Consider the following 21,910-nt stretch of genomic DNA (forward strand, 5'->3'; position numbering starts at 1 on the left):
CTTTTACTCCAAGGATATGATCACCTTTAATAAGCTTATCAAGATTTCGCATGCCCACATGACCTAACCTTCTATGCCACAACCAACCTTTCGAGGATTTAGCAATTAGGCAAGTTCTAGGTTGACCCTTTTTAGTGAAATCAACAATGTAAAGATCACCTCTATGCGTACCGATAAAGACCATTTTATGGTTATCTCTATGAAACACTTGGCAATCTACTTCAGTAAATAGGACATTGAAACCAAAGTCAGCAAATCTAGATACGGAAATTAAATTGTAGCCAAGAGATTCAACGAGCATAACATTTTGTATGGAGCTATAATGTGAGATGGCCACCTTACCAAGGCCAACCACCTTACCCTTTGAGTTATCACCGAAAGTGACATACTTTCAAGGGCCGTTGTTTTCAGCAAGCTCACGAAACATATCTTTGTCTCCGGTCATATGATCAGTACATCCACTATCAAGGACCCATTCCTTTCCTCCAGTCGTGTAGTCGCGAAGATTATCCATAAGCCCAAAGTGTCTCATCACATCATCAAGATCATAGTCACTATCATCATAGTATCCATGTTCAACATTATCATGTGATGGATCAATCCCTAGAGAGAGTGATTCATTAGAAGTATGACCGTAACAGTGTTCATCTCTATGAATTCTAATGACTTTGGAAATGATATTGCTAATGATTCCAACATCTCCTTTTGCACTCGTAAGATTAGTAATCTCAAATAAGCAATCACCAAATTTGGGATCATTGGAACTCAACTTACTCAAGGCAATAGGCTTCTGAAGAATCTCATCTAGATTTTTCAAGGAATAATTTGGGAATCGTTCCTCAAGGAATCTCCATAAGGTGTAGGGACAATCAAGAGTAGGCAAGCTATCAAGCAAGTTTCTAGGCAAACCTCTAGTGATTAAATTGATAGTTCTAAGATTACGGATCATGTCAATAGACTCATCAAGGGTAGGATGCAAAGGATCAACATGAGGTGCACAAGGGCTAGTAATGTACTTGTTCAAATGATATTCATTGAAAATCTCAAGCATCTCGTTTTTTCACTCATGAAAGTACTCTCCATCAAGTATAGGCACTCTACGTCTAAGACTCCCCAACGTAGACTCATCCATCTTCCTCCAAAGGTGTTTAAACCAAAGCAATGGAGACCAATGATCTGATACCAATTGAAAGGATCGAGAAGAGGTGTTTAGAGGGGGGTGAATAGACTATTAGCAAGAAAAGTTGCAGTTTTTTATTTCTTTAAGTTGAAGTGGAGTTTTGGCACAAGTTTAAACATTCACAATACATATCAAGCAAGCATGACAAGAGTATATGAGCAGCATAAAGTAAATCATGCAAGTTGCAAGAATGTAAAGGGATGGGATTGGAGTGTGCAAACGCAATTGGAGACACGGAGATTTTTGGCGTGGTTCCGATAGGTGGTGCTATCGTACATCCACGTTGATGGAGACTTCAACCTACGAAGGGTAACTGTTGCGCGAGTCCACTGAGGGCTCCACCCACAAAGGGTCCACGAAGAAGCAACCTTGTCTATCCCACCATGGCCATCGCCCACGAAGGACTTGCCTCACTAGGGTATATCTTCACGAAGTAGGCAATCTCCTTGCCCGTACAAACTCCTTGGTTCAACTCCACAATCTTGACGGAGGCTCCCAAGTGACACCTAGCCAATCTAGGAGACACCACTCTCCAAAAGGTAATAGATGGTGTGTTGATGATGAACTCCTTGCTCTTGTGCTTCAAATGATAGTCTCCTCAACACTCAACTCTCTCTCATAGGATTGGATTTGGTAGAAATATGATTTGAGTGGAAAGCAACTTGGGGAAGGCTAGAGGTCAAGATTTATGTGGTTGGAATGGAATATCTTGACCTCAACACAAGTGTAGGTGGTTCTCTCTCAAAAAATGTATGTTGGAAGTGTAGGCATGTTCTGATAGCTCTCTCCACGAATGAAGAGTGGGTGGAGGGGTATATATAGCCTCCACACAAAATCTAACTATTACACACAAATCACCAAACTCGGTGGGACCAAATCATATAACTCAGTCAGACCGATTTAGTTCAAAATGTGAACATTAGGATTTTCGGTGGGACCGATGTTCTAGGGTTAGGGTAAAACCTTATCTCATTTGGACCGATTACACAAACTCAGTGGGACCAATTTGGGTAATAAGCAAACCAAAGAGTTGGCCAAGCAAACTCGGTGGGACCGATTTCATATTTCGGTGAGACCGAAATTAATGCAATAGGCAATAGAGAGTTTGCAAGCCCATCCTGATGAGACCGAGATCCCATCGGTGAGACCTAATTGATTAGGGTTTCTGGAAGTGGCTGTGTCAAGAGAACTCGGTGGCGCCGGATAGAAAGTTTCGGTGGGGCCGAGTTTGACTTTTGATTTGGGACAAATGTGGATGTGAGAAAGTGGTTGAGGGCTTTGGAGCATATCACTAAGCATTTTGAGCAAGCAAGTCATTAAGCAACACCTCATCCCCTCTTAATAGTATTGGCTTTCCTATGGACTCAATGTGATCTTGGATCACTAAAATGAAAAATGTAGAGTCCTGAGCTTTGAGCTTGAGCCAATCATTTGTCTTCATCATCTTGAAGGGGTCCCACATCCTCTAGTCCATGCCACTCCACTGTTGGACTTATCTAAAATATGCTAGATGAAAGTATTAGTCCAACAAGAGATATGTTGACACTAATTACCAAAATCACCCAGGGACCACTTGTGCTTTCAAAAGTGACTAGATGAAATTCCCGTGTACCCTCAAGAACGTTTTGCTTATCATAAGAGACCGTTTTGGCCTGTCCTTTGCCTCAAAAGGATTGGGCTACCTTGCTGCACTTTTGTTACTACTGCCGTTACTTGCTCGTTACAAATTATCTTGCTATCAAACTACTCCGCTACTTACAATTTCAGCACTTGCAGACATTACCTTGCTGAAAACCACTTGTCATTTCCTTCTGCTCCTTGCTGGGTTTGACACTTGTACTTATCGAAAAGAGCTACAATTGATCCCCTATACTTGTGGGTCATCAATGTCTACATTATATTTATGAACTGGAGCTAGTTTTGTATCGCCCTAGGTTATGACCGTTATATGATGAATATCATCCAATGAATCTACCGATCCAATGCCTACGAATTTCCTACATATTGATCTTGCTAAGTTACTACTGTTATTGTTACTGTTACACTTGCTACAAAATCCTTGCTATCACTGTTACCATTATTGTTACTGTTACCACTGCTATCAAAACTATCATACTACTTTTGCTACTGAACACTTTGCTGCAGATAATTAATCTCCAGGTGTGGTTGGATTGACAACTCGGTTGCTAATACTTGCAAATATTCTTTGGCTCCCCTTGTGTCGAATCAATAAATTTGGGTTGAATACTCTACCCTTGAAAACTGTTGCGATCCCCTATCACTACAAAAAAATACACTTAAGTGATTATAAGTGTTCGTCATAGTAGGTCACGTTTTCTGTCATGCATGTACATCCATGACGATTTTATGACAGAATCAAGATAGTCATACATGTGCTGTCGTAGAAGTGTTCCATGACAATACCAAAATTATCATCACGGAAGTGTCCACTTCCATGACAATAAATGGCGCGTCATGGAAGTGTTTTCGTCAAGGTTAGCCGACATGTGGCATCCACCATAATGGTTCATCGTTAAGGTATCGGGTTCCGTTTTGGATCCGATAACCCGTTAACAGCCCCGACCAATGGGGATTTTCCACGTGTAAAATTCTCATTCGCTGGATGATCCATGTGTCAGCCCATCATTGGGACAGATGTCATCCACTCATTGTACGGGAGGCGCCTATGATACATTGGCATGTAGCAAGGCCCAACAGTGGCCCACTTATGTGAAAGAGGCTGGCCCAGTCAAAATTAGCAGGCTGGCCCATATAGGGCCTACTGATGTCTGGTCCATTTAAGCCCACAGCCCATATGAGATGTGCCAATTCGGGCCGTTAACGGACCGTTAATTATTTGACACCATTGCAGCCCATCGTTAGTTCGAGCCTGTTAACAGCCCACTATATATTTGGGCTCAACATCAGCCCATGTGGTTTCGTCCTATTAACGGTCCATTCAAGGCATGGGCCAATTTTCAGGATGTACGTCTTTCGGCCTTTTAGCGACCCATAAATGAGCACTACAAGAAATATGTCAGCTTGTGACCTTGACTATTGGTTACTGAAAGGTCATTGTTTTTCATTTGCGACCTTTTTTTGACCAAAAACAGAAGGTCAAAAGCTAGCGGTCGTAAACTGAAATTAACGACCTTCTCTGTGAGAAGGTCGTAGATGTTTACGACCAAAATATGCCTACTATTTTGTTTTGGTCACTAGCAGCCTCCCCAGGCCACGTAGGCATCTGACGTGGCAATCTGATGTGGCACAAGAATCAGACCAGTCCAATTCGGTGTTTATATGGGCCGAGCCCATTAATTTAGGCCATTTATATTTTTTCGCTGCTAATTTTGGTGAACTACACGGGCCAAGCCCTACAATTCGGCCTTTTTATTTTCTGGGCCAAGGCCTTTTTGTACCAGCAGTTTTAGTTTTCTTTTTTTTTATAAAATGGCTCCATTAGTCAAACAAGTCCCACTTGTTAGGTTCTGATAAATGGGTCCCAGCTATTAGGCTCAGATTCTTCATATTTCAATTTGACATCATATTTGAATTTCATAGTAAGAAAATAACCAGTATTTAAATAGGCAAGCAGAAAACACACATAATAATTCAAATAACAATAGCCAGATTCACTACAAGCTCTACAAATGACACGTAATACAAGCTCAACATATACAATGCTTTACAAGCTCTACAAATGCAAAGCTCTACAGTACTTTACAAGCTCTCCAAGTAATGTTACAAGCTATACAAGTGTTTTCTTCTTCAACATGGAGCTCCTTCGATAGAGATCAAATGCCGGACTCACTGGACGGCCATAGTCAGGACTGGGCTAACAGAACGACTGCATGCCCTCCATGATCGCCCTATTACATGAATCAGCTAAGAAGAATTAGAAAACTAGAGTAAAATGGAGTAAAGGACTATTCATTATAGGATGATAAACGCACAAAGCTCTATCCATAGTACCAGCAATGGATAACAAGAACAACTCCAGATTATTAGCTGATTCATTATAGAATAATATAGAACAAGCTCCCAGTTTGGAGCGAACAGTGGATAAAATCATGCAACAGCAATGGAACAATCATGCACATAGTATAATAAAATGGATAGAACAATAAAATGGATAGAACAATAACAAGAACAACTCCAGATTACACACAAAGCTCTATCCATAGTACCAGCAATGGATAAAATCATGCACACAGTATAATTCTGACTATAATATAACCAGAGAACTAAAGATTCTACATACTTTGAACTCATCAACTAATAAGTGAGAATGATCTAATTGTATGCAAACAATCTTTTTTTATTTGTTTATATTACTAAAACAGACATCTTCCTTTATGTGAAGAAGTCTGCTTCCTTCTTTAGTTAGTAGTAATTATTCCATGCAAATCAACCATGTGTGTATGCTTGAGCATGGTCTGGAGATTACATGCATAGAGGAACGGAATCCTAAACAAAATAGCATCAAATAGCGGTGGGTGCTCAACCTATTTACCATACACAAGAAACACTTAAACCATAGCATGTGCATATACTTGTGTCACATTAGGGGGTTCAGAATGTACACAGTATATTCTAATAAAAAGGATTGGGGCAGAGGGAGAGGGAGGTGGATATAGACGTGCTACCTGCTGATGCGGTGGTGCCTCTTGCTGGTCGTGCTTGAGCTCCTCCTGATGCTGCGTGAATCCAAGTGGCTGTAACGCCCTCGATGCGGCTATATCTCCCACGTGTCGAAGCACGACTTAGAGGCATAACCGCATTGAAAGCAATATCGCAAGTGAGGTAATCTTCACACAACCCATATAATACATAAGGGAAAGAGATACATAGTTGGCTTACAATCGCCACTTCACACAATTACATGAATAAAGCATTACAACATCCAAGTACAATCAAGGTCCGACTACGGAACCAAAATAAAAGAAGAACCCCAAATGCGACAAGGTCCCCGATCGACCCCAACTGGGCTCCACTACTGATCAACTAGAACGAAACAACATAAAGGACAAGATCTTCATCAAGCTCCTCCTTGAGCTTGGTTGCGTCATCCGCACGGTTCAACGGCACCTGCAAGCTGGTTTTGGAAGTATCTGTGAGTCACGGGGACTCAGCAATCTCACACCCTCGCGATCAAGACTATTTAAGCTTATAGGTAAGGTAAAGGTATGAAGTGGAGCTGCAGCAAGCGACTAGCATATATGGTGGCTAACATACGCAAATGAGAGTGAGAAGAGAAGGCAAAGCACGTTCAAGAAATCTATGATCAAGAAGTGATCCTAGAACAACCTATGTCAAGCATAACTCCAACACCGTGTTCACTTCCCGGACTCCATCGGAAAGAGACCATCACGGTTACACACGCGGTTGATGCATTTTAATTAAGGTCAACTTCCGGTTTTCTACAACCGGACGTTAACAAATTCCCATCTGCCCATAACCGCGGGCACGGCTTTCGAAAGTTCAAATCCCTGTAGGGGTGTCCCAACTTAGCCCATGACAAGCTCTCACGGTCAACGAAGGAATAGACCTCCTCCCGAGACATTCCAATCAGACTCGGTATCCCGGTTCTACAAGACACTTCGACAAGTTAAAACAAATCCAGCAACACCGCCCGAATGTGCCGACAAATCCCGATAGGAGCTGCACATATCTCGTTCTCAGGGCACACTCAGATGAGAGCTCCATACAACTAAAACCAAACCTCGAGTTTCCCCGAGGGGGCGCTGCACAAGACTCTAGTTTGGACCAACACTCAGAGGAGCACTGGCCCGGGGGGGTTTAAATAAAGATAACCATTGAGTCCGCGAAACCCAAGGGAAAAAGAGGCTAGGGCGAATGGTAAAACCAATGTTGGGCATTGCTGGAGGAGTTTTATTCAAGGTGAACTGTCAAGGGGTTCCCATAATAGCCCAACCGTGTAAGGAACGCAAAATCCGGGAACATAACACCGATATGACGGAAACTAGGGCGGCAAGAGTGGAACAAAACACCAGGCATAAGACCGAGCCTTCCACCCTTTACCAAGTATATAGATGCATTAATTAGATAAGATATATCGTGATATCCCAACAAGTAACCATGTTCCAACAAGGAACAACATCTCCATGTTCCAACAAGGAACAAACTTCAATCTTCACCTGCAACTAACAACGCTATAAGAGGGGCTGAGCAAAGCGGTAACATAGCCAATCAACGGTTTGCTAGGACAAGGTGGGTTAGAGGCTTGCTTCAACAATATAGGAGGCATGATAAGCAAGTGGTAGGTATCGCAGCATAGGCATAGCGAAAGAGTGAGCAACTAGCAAGCAAAGATAGAAGTGATTTCGAGGGTATGGTCATCTTGCCTGAAATCCCGCAAGGAAGAAGAATGAGTCCATGAAGAAGATAAACGGACGTAGATGAATGGATCCTCACAACACGACGTTATCGGAACCAACCTGAAGAAGCAACACCGGAGAAGGAGCAAACAACATAGTAAACAACCAACACATGAACATGGCATGATGCACAATCAAGTATGATGCATGTCCGGTTTAATGAAGCATGGCATGGCAAAGTGCACCAAACAACACTACAAATTAAGTGGAGCTCAATATGCAACGGAGTTGCATATTGTAGAAAACACCACATAACTTATTTAGTTCGATCTCGTTTATGTACTCAGCAATATTAAATGTTGACTAACATGGCAAGAGGTGAAACATAATGAAACTATCTAACTAGGCAAGTTTAAATGAGGCCGGAACCACAAAACAACAAGTCCGGAAACTCCTCATATGCATATATTAGGTTTGTTACTATTCTGCCCTAAACATAATTTTAGAGTTGTTAAACATGCTAGGTGAGCGCATCATGTTAAACTAGGCGCTTCAATTCCTCTTATCCAATCCAACTTCCCCTGGGAGCCAAGCAGAAAAGCAAGTCCTCTAGTTATGGATGCAGTACTTCCGCGGTTTCTTTAGTTTCTTCTTGATTTGATTGAAGTTTAGGGAATTGGATGGACTGGTGTCTTTGGATATTATCCGTCCTACTTATGATCTTCCAATTGAACACACTAGTATTTTATGGATTCTTTCCCCGGTCAGCCACACCCGGTGCCATGAAATGATTGAGAACTAGGACGGGGTCGAAATGCATTTTATTCTTAGTATTAAAAAAGTATTGCATAACCGAATAATTCAAGGAGGGGCCATTTTCTACCCCATTTACATATAAGGTTTATTAAAATCCGAGTTACGGTTATTTAGTTATGAATTAAATCATTTTAACATGGCATATGAGCAAAAATTAGTCAAACAACATTTTAAGCATTTTAAACATGGGTGAAAGTTGCATATTATGAAACTAGACAAAATTCTAAGCAACTTTCATATTAAGTTTGTTTTAATATGATGCACTGTTTGTGAGTAATAAAATGCATGAAGTTTGAGGGCTTTACTGCAATTCTGTCACTCTCAGGATAAATAGACAAATCATTCGCAGGAAAAAAATAGTGACTCGGGCCGAAACTGAGAGGGGCTGGGGAGCTGCTCACATCGGGCTTGACTGGGCCAGCCCGGATCGGGAAGGAAGCAGGCCGGCTTAGGGCGGTAGCTGGTGGCCCAGGAGGCGAAGGAGCTGGGCAGGCCACGGTCAACGCTCGAACGAGCGAGCCGCTGCTGCTCTCGTTTCGTTTTTGAAGAACAGAAACAGCAGCAGGCCATGGCGATGCAGAAGACGGACGGCGCGGCAACGGGGCTCCGGCTAGCTGAGGAGTCCGGCAACGAAGGGGATGGTCGGGACCCGACAGATCCGAGGAGACGAGGTGGCCGGAGTTGGAGCTCCATGGCGGCAGTTTCTCTGCAAAACGGCGGCGGTGCAACACAAATCAGAGAGAGGGAGATGAGATGAGGGGACCGGAGGAAGGCGAGAAAGGGAACCAGGGCGGCGCTCAACTGAGACGGCGACGGCGGAGATGCCCGGGACCCTCCTGGTCCAGAACGAGTGAGGCAGGAGGACTAGGGCGCGTTGGCGACCTGCTGGTCGGGTGCTGGTCGCGGCAGAGGCTCGGGGCAGGGGAGGAGCACGGCGAAGTCAAGACAGAGACGGGGTCGGGCAGAGGAGGCGCCCATGGCGTTGGACTTGGCGTCCTGCAGGTCCGGCAGGGATGGCGACCTTGACGCAGGGGAGAGGTGGAGGCGTGGATTCGGCGGGCGCGGGGTTGAGGACAAGGTGGAGGCAGCACGGTCGCCGGTTGCTGGAGAGGAGCTCCGGCGAGTTGCTGCGGGGCTGAGGGGAGAGGGTGCCTTGGATCGGGAGGAGAGGCTGGTGTTTGAAAGAGAGAGGAATTTTGGATCAGGGAGAAAACCACTGGTTCGGTGTGGAACCCGAGGAAGAGAGTGGCGGCGGTGGGATGGATCCCTAGAAATTTGGGATCTGGTCTAGGGTCAGACTAGCTATATATAGTAGGTGGGTTTGACTAGGGGCTATCTCGTCCCTCCGATCGTAATCGGACGGAAGGAAAAAAATAGTTAGGGAGTCCAAATAAGAAAACGGAGACGTTTTGTAGATGTTTGGGGATGATCCGGACACAACGGTGACGACTGCTCGGGTCGGATCCGGGACAACTTTCGGACGCGCGCGAGGGGGGCTGCGGGCTGACGAGAGAGGTTAGGTTGGACCTGGCGGTAGGTAGTGAGCTGTGTAGACAGTCTCGAGCTGACAGAAGAGAAGAGAGGGAGGCCCGGCGACTGTTTCCGGAGACCGAAAACGTCCGACATTAGACCGGCTATACTGCCGCCATAGTTATCCGTTGGGGCATCAAACAATCTCCGAATGCGATGAAACTTGACAGGCGGTCTATCTACACTATACTAAGACCACACGTCAACTCTCATCCCATTACGAGAACATTTTCCGTCCACTTATAAAATACTATTTCAGACATGCCGCGGGCGCGTGCAAGTGTGGTTGGGCTCAGAACGGACAACGGAGAGAACTCGGAGAATCTGGACGAATGCAAGTTTTAAAACATGATGATGCAATGCACATGATGACATGACAAGATGCAACACGCAAGCAAATGACAAGGCAACAACAGCGAATAACTGGAAGACACCTGGCACATCGGTCTCGGGGCGTCACAGTGGCTCTCAAGCAAAATCTCCAGCGAAACTACAATGCAACGAATAGTAAGTAACAGCAATTTCTGCGATGTCTGCAATGAACTTTTGAGCAGCTACAGCAACCAGCCTTGTTCCGTAGACCACAAAATTAGGAAATAGATTTAAAAACATGTCATTCATGTGGACCAATAATCACTGAGTTGGAGGGGAAACTGCAGTTTCTCTCAGGCTGGAACTACAACGTGCTAAAACAACCCTGAGTGGTTCCATTCATGTGGAAGAATACAGCTCAGGTGCTAAACCTGAAAACAATATGATGTGCAGAAACTAGATTTAATTTAGTATTATAGGAACTTGAATGTTGTTCACAGGTTAATCCAACCCAAGTAAAAATAGGCTAAATAGAACGGATAACTCCATCTTCTCTGTTAAGGCTGAAAAGAGAAGGCAACCATCACAGTGATCTTCTCTGTTAAGGCTGTGGGGGATTGAAGGATTGGTAAGATCTGCTCGGTTTCTTTGATTTGAAAGCTAAAGTTCGAAGCGAGTTGTGCAACATCACAGTGATCACAGAGTACAGCACTGCTAGCTAGTCATCTGCCCACGACTTCATAGAAAAAAGAAAAGTAATGTCCACATCTGACTCTTGTGTTGTCAAAATCTGAAACCAGGCATCCTTCTAAATTATAAGTACATTTCATGATTTTGACACTCATCACTTGTCAGACCCGGGATCGCGTATCTATGCACTCGTAGGAATACTACAGATAATTGAGTTTTTATCAACACTTGGAGAAAGCACAGTAAAAGGTGTTAAATGTTCCACAGAACAAAACTTTGTGGCTCAGGTAGCTAGCCTAACATAGCCGCACTGAATAATCAGCTCAAACCCGCAGACAAAATGACGCGTTCTAATCTAGCGTTGCCTTCTCTTCTCAGGGAAGCAAGGGTATGTTGCAGCCACAAGCTAACAGTAAACCAGGAACCTTAAACTTAACAGGGAAGAAAACTCCGGCATAAGAATTCTCTGTCGAAGGATTACCGGTCTGGTCTGGGGGCCAAAGACGCCATTGATGAAGGTGGCACTCAAGGTGGAGGCAGCATACCCGAATCCAAGGGCCCGAAACGCTGATATATATGAAGGAGATCAATTGCGCGTGAGAAAGAATCCGAGCATCAACTGGATAATAAGTTGGAGAAATCTCTCTGAAAGACTGAAACAGAACGCGGGGAACAAAAAGAAAGTGAATGGGGAAAAAATTCGCTCACCTGCCTATGTCTCGAAAAGGTGACGACGCCGTCCTTGTCGCCGTCGAAGAAGGCCGCGTGCTTCTGCAGCGCCGTCATGCCGCCGGCACCCGAAGCGTCGCCGTACCCCGACATCTCTGACATCTCGAAGCCGTGCGCGTTGACGAGCAGCCGCCCTTGGCGACGAGACGGTGGTGGCGCGCCAAGGGAAGAGAGTGGGGGGAAGAGGGTGTGGCGCCGCCTGGGGCGAGGGCATCGAGGGTGGGGACAGCACCGGTGGGGGAGACCGGAGACAGGCAGGGAGGTCGCCGGTGGCTGCCAAATCGGGGGAGGGTTAGGTGGAAATCCTAACCCTAGCAGAGAGGAGGAGGGGGACTCCATGGCCGTGCCTGGACTAGTGGATATGGGGAAGGTGAGGGGAGGAGGATGGCGGAGACGAGGTCGACGGTGGGTGGCGTGGCAGTGGTGGGTGGGGATGGTGTCAAATCTGGAAGGCGGGGTGATGGTGGCGGCACGATCTGGAAGGGGAGGAGGAGAGCCGAGTTGTAGGTGCAAGAGGACCGCAGGCTCCAACGCAATCTTGGGGAGGGAGACCGCGGGCTCGGCGTCGCCTGGAGGTGGAGGATCATGGTGGCGGCGAGCGGCTTGAGCGTGCGCGATGAGGGGGGAGAAGGGGCCGGCGGCGATGGATCTGGGGAGAAAGGGGCAGCGGCGATGGAGTGGGAGGGGATAGGGTTTGGGGGAGTGGTTGGGCTGCCCGGGGGTGGGAGGGGATAGGGTTCTTTTTCTTTCTCTCTCTTTTTTTCTTTAGATAAATGGGATGGGTGGATGGATGGATACCATGTCATCAATCCATGGCACAAACATTTCAACCAATCAGAACAAAGCATACGTAATTGTGTTTTTCTATGTGTTTCTATTATATTTTTTGCACAAGGGTGCATTTTGGAATGGCATAATTTGTTCAAATTATATCATACTTTGCACAAGGGTGCATCTTCGAATGGCAAACAATGTTGCCTAAAAAATTACATTTTTTGGACGAAAAATTCATTTTCCATTTTTTGAGTGCCCAAAATGAGTTTTTTTGTGAAGGACCTACCATATATTTGTTGCAAAAGTGGACCGAATCATTTTTCTAAAATACTAGGACATATTTAATACACAATTGACCAAATGGTTGAGTGTCAGAAGCTTTGATCCACCTCTCGTGAAAAAGACAAATTCCCGCCGATTCAGTTGGAAGTGGGTCAAATTTGAACTACAGCTGCCTCATAGTTGCTATTTATTTTTTTCAAAAATCATTTCTAGGTACATAAGTATCTATTTAATCAGAGAAACACCAAAAAATTCCAAAATTCAACCACTAGCTAGGAACGGTTATTCCCCGCCGTTTTGACCGCATTTTGAAACGGGCACAAAAAATTCAAAAAAACTCAAAAATTTGGGAAACCTTCGCATTGTGTCATTATATGTGGCCAAGTTCCCAGGAAAAATAACAAACTTGTAATGCGGCAATTATTTTAAAAAAAAGTGTTCTCAGAAACGAGCTATCATGTATGGAGATCAGTGGCTTTCAAGCCAAATGATCAATCTTATGGCCACATCCATGGCATAGTTTGTTTCAAATGATCTCATATTGTGCACAAGGGTGCATATTGGAATGGCAAACAATGTTGCCTAAGGAAGTTTCCATTTTCTTTGGACGAAAAAACTATTTTCCATTTTTCGAGTGCCCAAAAGGAGGTTTTTTATGAAGGACCTCCCAAATAATTGTTGCAAAATTGGACCAAATCAATTTTATAAAATACTAGGACATATTTAATGCACAATTGACCAAATGGTTGGGTGTAAAAAGTTTTGATCCACCTCTTGTGAAAAAGACAAATTTCCGCCGATTCAGTAGGAAGCGGGTCAAATTTGAACTGTAGCTGCCTCATAGTTTGCTATTTATTTTTTTTTCAAAAATCATTTCTAGGTACATAAGTATCTATTTAATCAAAGAAACACCAAAAAAATTCCAAGATTCAACCACTAGCTAGGAACGGTCATTCCCGCCGTTTTGACCGCATTTTGAAACGGGCATAAAAAATTCAAAAAATTAGGAAACCTTCGCATTGTGTCATTATATGTGGCCAAGTTCCCAGGAAAAATAACAAACTTGTAATACGGCAATTATTTTAAAAAAGTGTTCTCAAAACGAGCTATCACGTATGGAGATCAATGGCTTTCAAGCCAAATGATCAATCTTATGGCCACATCCATGGCATTGTTTGTTCAAATGATCTCATATTGTGCACAAAGGTGCATATTGGAATGGCAAACAATGTTGCCTGAGGAAGTTTCCATTTTCTTTGGACGAAAAAACCATTTTCGATTTTTCTAGTGCCCAAAAGGAGGTTCTTTTGTGAAGGACCTCACAAATAATTGTTGCAAAATTGGACCAAATCAATTTTATAAAATACTAGGACATATTTAATGCACAATTGACCAAATGGTTGGGTGTAAAAAGTTTTGATCCACCTCTCGTGAAAAAGACAAATTCCCGCCGATTTAGTTGGAAGCGGGTCAAATTTGAACTGTAGCTGCCTCATAGTTTGCTATTTATTTTTTACAAAAATCATTTCTAGGTACATAAGTATCTATTTAATCAGAGAAACACCAAAAAAATTCCAAGATTCAACCATTAGCTAGGAACGGTCATTCCCGCCGTTCCGACCGCATTTTGAAATGGGCATAAAAAATTCAAAAAAAATCAAAAAATTGGGAAACCTTCGCATTGTGTCATTACATGCGGCCAAGTTCCCAGGAAAAATAAAAAACTTGTAATACGGCAATTATTTTAAAAAAGTGTTCTCAGAAACGAGCTACCACGTATGGAGATCAATGGCTTTCAAGCCAAATGATCAATCTTATGGCCACATTCATGGCATAGTTTGTTCAAATGATCTCATATTGTGCACAAGGGTGCATATTGGAATAGCAAACAATGTTGCCTAAGGAAGTTTCCATTTTCTTTGGACGAAAAAACCATTTTCCATTTTTCTAGTGCCCAAAAGGAGGTTTTTTTGTGAAGGACCTCCCAAATAATTATTGCAAAATTGGACCAAATCAATTTTATAGAATACTATGACATATTTAATGCAAAATTGACAAAATGGTTGGGTGTAAAAAGTTTTGATCCACCTCTGGTGAAAAAGACAAATTCCTGCTCATTCAGTAGGAAGCGGGTCAAATTTGAACTACAGCTGCCTCATAGTTTGCTATTTATTTTTTCCAAAAATCATTTATAGTTACATAAGTACCTATTTAATCATAAATACATGGTTTGGGGGCGATACGTCGAGGTTTGGACGGTGGCCGAGGCCCCCAACTCTAGAGCGCGTAAACTCACATGCCCGCCGCGTGGTCACCGCGTGACCGTGGCGTTGCCATGTGTTCTGGGCGGCCTAGGCATGTCTAGTGGGTTGGGCACTCCCCAAGTAGGTGCTAGGAAGAAAATTACAACATAAGATTCTCACGAGGAGACCGATCGATGCTCAAACATGAATTAGCAGCCAAGTGCTTGATTGGCGGTATGGGAAATGTACATGGCTAATGGGCATGAGTTTTGGCTGAGGATGATCAATTACTAAGAAGATCGTCTTCACAAATTTTCAGCTGAAAAGGAGGAGCCTAGGTGGTACTTGCTTTGCAAACTACCACACTGGACATAAATACGAATGTTGAAGCTCGACTCAAAATAATGAATGGATTGAGCTGGCATTTGGTGGAGGATGGTTATTTGGGCATAGGAAAGCACTGTAGAAAATGGATACTATTTGGACATGCCAAAGTGGTACTTCCTTCACAAACTGTTGTTTTGAACAGAATCGGAAAATGAATATTTTTGAATTATTTTTGAACTAGGTAAGGAAGGTTTTTGCATATTTGACAAAGATATGACCCAAAGAATTTATGAGATTTTTTTGGGAATTTTGGGAATGACAGAAATATAGGTTGCTTCACAACCTAGGGCAAAAACTGCCACATGGACATGACACATAGGCAAAACTGATGAGGTGGCGCCTAGTCATAGCAACCCACCACAATTTACAAGGCTATGACCATCTATATTGGTCGTTAACAACTAGAAATAAGACAGCGGACTAGCGCTGTTTGCTTTATGACCATTTCATGTAAGGAAATTACGACCTTTCTGACCAAAATGGTCGCAATGGTTTAGGGTTTGGAGCCCCCCGAACAGCTTTTGACCAATTGGTCTGAAATGGTCATAGATCTATGACCATTTCTTCCAGGGTCACTAACAGAAGGTCACTAGTTGACATATTTCTTGTAGTGGAGTTGGGCCATTTTGCAGTCGGACCTGAGTTTTGGCCTCTTAACGGCCCATGCTCTTCATGACCAATACCAGCCCGGTTTCGCTTTAGGCCTGCTAAAGGCCCACAACACAGTTGGGCCATATACAGTCCGACCTGACTTTCAGCCTCTTAGCGGCCCATGCTCTTCATGGTCCAGTACCAGCCCACTGTCACTTTCGGCCTGCTAAAGGCCCACAATACAGTTGGGCCATATATAGCCCAACCTTAGTATTGGCTTGTTAAAGGCCTATGAAATCAAATGGGCCTACTTATTGCCTGCTTCGATGTCGACCTGTTAGCGACCCGGGAGGTAACAGGCCGAGCATTAACTGTTGCCTCGTTTCAATTATAGCGGCCCAATAGAGCTTTCAGCCTGGTTATGGCCCATTAACATAATGGGCCCAGTAGAGTTTGAACATGTCTGTAGGCCCAATTAGATAACGTCGATGCCGACCCAACTATAATTTGAGCCCATTACGACGAGCAATTATGGACAGGACAGAAACCAATCAATCAATGGCTTATGAGAATTTTGGCCCATGCGAGCCCATTAGGGAAGCCCATTAAGGGCAGTGGGCCGCTTCCTTCATTTGGGCTCACGACTGTTCATGCTAACTAATAATTTCACTGCTTTTTGCCTTCCTAGCGACCAGTTGGCTGGAATGTGAGGCGCTCTAAGCATTGGAGGAGAAGTTGTAGGGGCGCTTACCGTGGACGACAGCAGGACCCATGGTAGGTCGGGAAAGATAGCCACTTTAGAGCCATTGAGGCTCCCTTAATAAAAGATCTCGTCCTCTAAAATGATGGATAGCTCTGTTGGGGAACGTAGTAATTCAAAAAATTTCCTACGATCACGCAAGATCTACCTAGGAGAAGCATAGAAACGAGACGGGAGAGTGTGTCCATGTACCCTCGTAGACCGAAAGCGGAAGCGTTTAGTAACGCGGTTGATGTAGTCGAACGTCTTCATGATCCAACCGATCCAGGTACCGAACGTACGGCACCTCCGTGTTCAGCACACGTTTAGCACGATGACATCCCTCGAGCTCTTGATCTAGTAGAGGGTCGAGGGAGAGTTCCGTCAGCATGATGGCGTGGCGACGGTGTTGGTGATGTGATCCATGCAGGGCTTCGCCTAAGCACTATGACAATATGACCGAGGTGGTAAACTGTGGAGGGGGGCACCGCACACGGCTAGAAACAACTGTTGTGTCTTCAAGGGGTGCCCTGCCCACGTATATAAAGGAGGGAGAGGGAGGAGGCCGGCCTTAGGGGGTGCGCCATAAGCGGGGAGTCCTACTAGGAATCCCAGTCCTAGTAGGATTCGGCCCCCCTTCTTTTCCTTCTCATGGAGGGGGAGGGGAGAAGGGGAAGGAGTAGGAGAAGGAAATGGGGGTGGCGCCCCCTTCCCTAGTCCAATTCAGCCTCATCCCTTAAGGGGGGCACAACAGCCCCTTGTGGGCAGGTTAGCCTCCCTCCTATGGCCCATATGGCCCATATCTTTCCCCCCCCCCGGGGGGGGGGGGGGTTCCGGTAACCCCTTCGGTACTCCGGTATGTACCCGATACACTCTAGAACCCTTTCGGTGTCCGAATACTTCCTTCCAATATATCAATCTTTACCTCTCAACCATTTCGAGACTCCCCGTCATGTCCGTGATCTCATCCGGGACTCTGAACAAACTCCGGTCACCAAAACACATAACTCATAATACAAATCGTCATCAAACGTTAAGCGTGCGGACCCTACGGGTTTGAGAACTATGTAGACATGACCGAGACACATCTCCGGTCAATAACCAATAGCGGAACCTGGATGCTCATATTGGATCCTACATATTCTATGAAGATCTTTATCGGTCAAAGCGCGTAACAACATACATCATCCCCTTTGTCATCAGTATGTTACTTGCCTGAGATTTGATCGTCGGTATCCTCATACCTAGTTCAATCTCGTTACTGGCAAGTCTCTTTACTCGTTCTGTAATGCATCATCCGTAACTAACTCATTAGTCACATTGCTTGCAAGGCTTATAGTGATGTGCATTACTGAGAGAGCCCAGAGATACCTCTCAGATACTCGGAGTGACAAATCCTACTCTTGATCTATGCCAACTCAACAAACACCTTCGGACACACTTATAGAGCATCTTTATAATAACCTAGTTACGTTGTGATGTTTGATAGCACACAAGGTGTTCCTCCGGTATTCAGGAGTTGCATAATCTCATAGTCAAAGGAATATGTATAAGTCATGAACAAAGCAATAGCAATAAAACTAAACGATCATAATCCTAAGCTAACGGATGGGTCTTGTCCATCACATCATTCTCTAATGATGCCATCCCGTTCATCAAATGACGTCACATGTCTATGGTCAGGAAACTTAACCATCTTTGATTAACGAGCTAGTCTAGTTGAGGCTTACTAGGGACACTGTGTTTTGTCTATGTATCCACACATGTATCAAGTTTCCGGTTAATACAATTCTAGCATGAATAATAAACATTTATCATGATATAAGGAAATATAAAATAACAACTTTATTACTGCCTCTAGGGCATATTTCCTTCAAGCTCGGCATCCTCGTGGAAGCCAGGGTCATCGCCACGAGAATACACCCCTGGCTCGGGCACTGGGCAGCTTACTGTCTTGACCTAATATTTTCATCTCTGTTCGAATATGTTGAACATCTATTCAGAGATATAAAAGCACTGCTCGGATAGACGAGATAGTTTGAGGAAGACTCACCGCTTCGACGGGTCCATAGTACGAGAAGCCGTCCATAAACTTCTGTTTGGCAAAATCCTCCCTCTCCCCCTTGTATATTCCGGCTAGAGTGGCAGCCATGGCTACCTGATCCTTGAAACCTCCTTGAATAGATTGGTTGCATTGTCCGTTCCATTGTACATCCATAGTGGTTGCATGCGTTGCTGAAGGGGTTGAACTCTTCGGTCGATGGTCTTCGCCATCACGTCGATGATGGTGAGCCCATTGTGTGTCAAGCACCTCACTTGGGCGGCAAGACGAGCCACATCGGGATCATCTTTTTGCAAGGAACTCTTCGGCTGCCAGTTGAAACGCTTCTTTAGGCGCGGGGAAGAAGATTGGAAGCCCGGAGCGGGCGGGATCATAAAGAGGTACATCGGCCATGTAGAACCACTCGGTGGTCCATGTGTCGGTATTATCTCTAGGGGTACCCGTTGGATATCCGGTTCCCGCAATACGACATACCTCGGCTCCGCCCACCCCAGTAACAGGGCATCAAATAGAAATACTTCTTCCATAGCCTGAAGTGTGCCTCGCATCCAAGGTACATCTCGCAGAGGGCAACGAATCCCGCGACATATAGGATGGAGTTGGGCATGAGGTGGTGGAGTTGGATCTCGTAGAACTCAAGTAGACCTAGGAGGAATGGATGGATGGGAAATCCAAGGCCCCGTAGTAACAAGGGGACAAAGCAGGCTCACTCCTCCCCGTGTGGAATGGGATAGCTACCCGCATGCGCTCGCCCATCTAGAGGTATTAAGCCAGAGCGGGTGGAAGCAAGATCTGGGTCCAACATATATCCTTGAGTGGCGAGCCGGTCTAGTTGGAGACGGGTGACGGAGCAGCTTCCCCAGTCACCTTTAAGGGGCATGTGGGGGTGCTTTGATGAGCCCATGCCATTTGCCATTGCTGAAGCTCTCGAGCTAAACTTCTGAGAAAAGATTTCGCGCTGGGGCGGAAGGGGGGAGAAATGGGATGCGGTTTTCGTCGCCACCTTGGGTTATATGCCCATTTAATAAAGCAAGGGGCGATGCTTCGACATCTAGTCATAAAACAAATAGCTCCCTATATGGCATGTGGATCGAGAATAATTGTTTTAATAACAAAAAGGGTCGCACATGGTGGGGCCCGTGGCCAAATCATGGGGAAAGTCCTGGATTAGGAAGACCACATCCTTCTGACACGTGGAACCCAAAGATATATTACGCGCATGGAGGCCAAACTCAAATTGATGGAAGGAATTCGCCTGCCAAGCCGAAGACTACAAGACGAAAACATTGGTCCCAGGAGGGATCTTACGTCCTCGGCTTCGAAGACAAGTTCAGGGGCTACTTACGGTGTCCTAGACTAGCGGGTACCAACCTAGTTGGGCCACAGTCCATAGACCAAGCTTACGGCCCGCCGATCTCTCTGGCTCAGCTGTGCATGCGCACGTGCTGGATGTTTGGGCCTTTAGGAGATGCCGGATGTCCAGGTAGGCCGTATGTCTGGCCTGGAGGCTGGTCGCGCTAATGATGTCCTTGGCCGGATTTCCAGGGCGATGTCGGATGTCGTGGCTCAGGTGCTGGATGTCCAGGGCACGGCTGGATGTCCGACAACTGGAGCTTCTGCGGCTGCTGCCTTGTTGTTGTTGCCCGTGTCTTCAGGTGCGGATGTCTGGGCTCGGGGCCCGAAGTCCGGCCACTATAGCACCTTGACACTTCCTCTTGTCGCGTGCCTTCATCCGCATTCGTGGTGGCTTGGTCTTCATCCCGAGTGTCTTCAAGGTCGCTTGCTGGTACCTAAGCAACATAGCATCTCCGCTTGAGGTAGTAGCCATGTCTCATGTGGTTCATATGGAAGCTCACTGAGAGATGTCACCTCGGTCTTGATAGCTATTGCATGTGCTCTTGTCATCATTCCACTTGGTGCTTTAGGGGATGATGGTTGGTCCATGGAGATGACCGTTGGATGCTCCGCATGAAAACCCTTAATTACCATTCGGTAAGAACTATAACTTAAATCAATACAAGAGATGAAGATTGATTCATGTGCTCTATGTGGGTTCTATACTCTTACTTTGAAAAGGCTACAACTAAAGCCTGCGCACTTGCTGGCCATCATGTACACTACTAAAGAGGTCGTCAACAAGTATAGCGATGTGTATGCACAAATGCTAAACCGGGTGGCAAAGTGGTACGCCACTCCTTCAACTCGTAAGATGATTTTCTCTATGTTGCTCTATGTGTTGGTCTTGCAAGTTAATTTGCTCTATTTTCTTTCCTGTTGACAACAAGTCATTCACGGTGATACATTGTTTCTTTGTTGAGAAAGCCGATGGTACATTGTTGGTTCAAGTTGAATAAGCAAAGCAAGTGGAGCACCATTGCCCATTCCGCCAAGATCGCCGACACCAACAAGTGATGAAGGTGGTGATCCGACCATTAGAGGAGGGCTTGCACCGACCACCCATGTGCCTAGGTCGAGAAGGGGGAAGTGGGAGACGAAAAAGGGGAAGCGAGAAGGGGCGGGGGACAAAGATGACGGAGAAGTTCGAGGTCATCGTGGCAAAGAAGTGAGAGGCATGTGCTAAGCGCAATGAGATGAAGAAGGAAAAGAATGCAAAGAGTTTTGGCATGTTCATGAAAATCCAAAAAAGGAAATTAAGCTCGAGGAGAGAAAACTTGCGATCAAGGAAATTCCCGGGGAGCAAAAGATCTTGTATGTCAAGGCGGACGACTTGGATCTGGATGCGACGAAAATTGTTCACGACTTCCATGCTACAATGTACAAATGCTTTGCGCAAAAGCAGGATGAAAAGGCAGTCGAAAATTGAGCATTTGGCACGGACAACCAATTATTTTCCTTTTAGGATCAATGAATGCAAAAAAAATTGTTCAACATCTGGTGTTTTTGCTATTAATTGCATTTTTTGTAACTATTTAAATGCATGGCCGAATTACTCTTAATTTAGATGAATTTCTCAAAAAAAAGATCAACCAAGTAGAACAGATTTAGGGAAGTGTTTATTTCAACCGATTGATTTCGTCATGTCATCAACCGTGTCGCGGAATGTCCGATCCAGCTGGATCCTGCGACGGTCGTGTCTCCCGCACGCATGCCTTGCTGCGTAGTGGCTGCGTCAAGTGGCTGCATGCACGCCTTGCTTCCCATGGGGTTCACACAACACAACCTTATCTCCTTACCTTTCCGTGCACACACGTGAGCTAGCCATCAGTTTTCCCTTCG

This window comes from Triticum urartu, chromosome 7A, assembly GCF_056163025.1.
Source record: "Triticum urartu cultivar PI428250 chromosome 7A, HENAU_Tu73, whole genome shotgun sequence".
Lineage (NCBI taxonomy): Eukaryota > Viridiplantae > Streptophyta > Magnoliopsida > Poales > Poaceae > Triticum > Triticum urartu.